Below are 378 nucleotides of genomic sequence, written 5' to 3'. Positions count from 1 at the left end.
GATACTTGAGCTGCCCACTCTAGCCCTTTGGAGAGATCAAGGAAAACTTATTCTTTTGTTAAGATTGGTTAATGAGGGGTGCCTGGGTGGCTCAGTCAGACATCCGATTCTTGATTTCAGCAGCTCAGGTCATGATCTCACAGTTGTGAGATTGAGCCCTGTGTGAAGCTTTTTCTGCATGCTGAGCATGAAGCCTGCTTGGGATTCTTTCTCTTCCTCTGCCCCTCCCCCACTTGTGCGCATGCTGTTGCGTGCTCTGTCTCTGTCTCTGTCTCTCTCTCTCTCTCTCTCTCCCTGTCCCTCTCCCTCTCTCCCTCCCTCTCTCTCCCTCTCTCCCTCTCACAGTAAATAAATAAACTTTAAAAACAAGATTGGTAG

At 48.7% G+C, this 378-nt stretch overlaps 1 protein-coding gene across 1 annotated transcript in view; it reads left to right on the top strand.

The window, feature by feature from the left end:
• The window catches only part of TBC1D8B (TBC1 domain family member 8B), a 55,664-nt gene that overhangs the window by 52,075 nt on the left and 3,211 nt on the right, over positions 1-378 (top strand). The window lies entirely within an intron of this gene.

Source organism: Crocuta crocuta, unplaced genomic scaffold (genome assembly GCF_008692635.1).
Source record: "Crocuta crocuta isolate KB4526 unplaced genomic scaffold, BGI_CrCroc_1.0 scaffold949, whole genome shotgun sequence".
In the NCBI taxonomy this organism is placed as follows: domain Eukaryota; kingdom Metazoa; phylum Chordata; class Mammalia; order Carnivora; family Hyaenidae; genus Crocuta; species Crocuta crocuta.
Note: the sequence above shows the minus strand (reverse complement) of the source record. Positions and strands in the feature narration are given on the sequence as shown.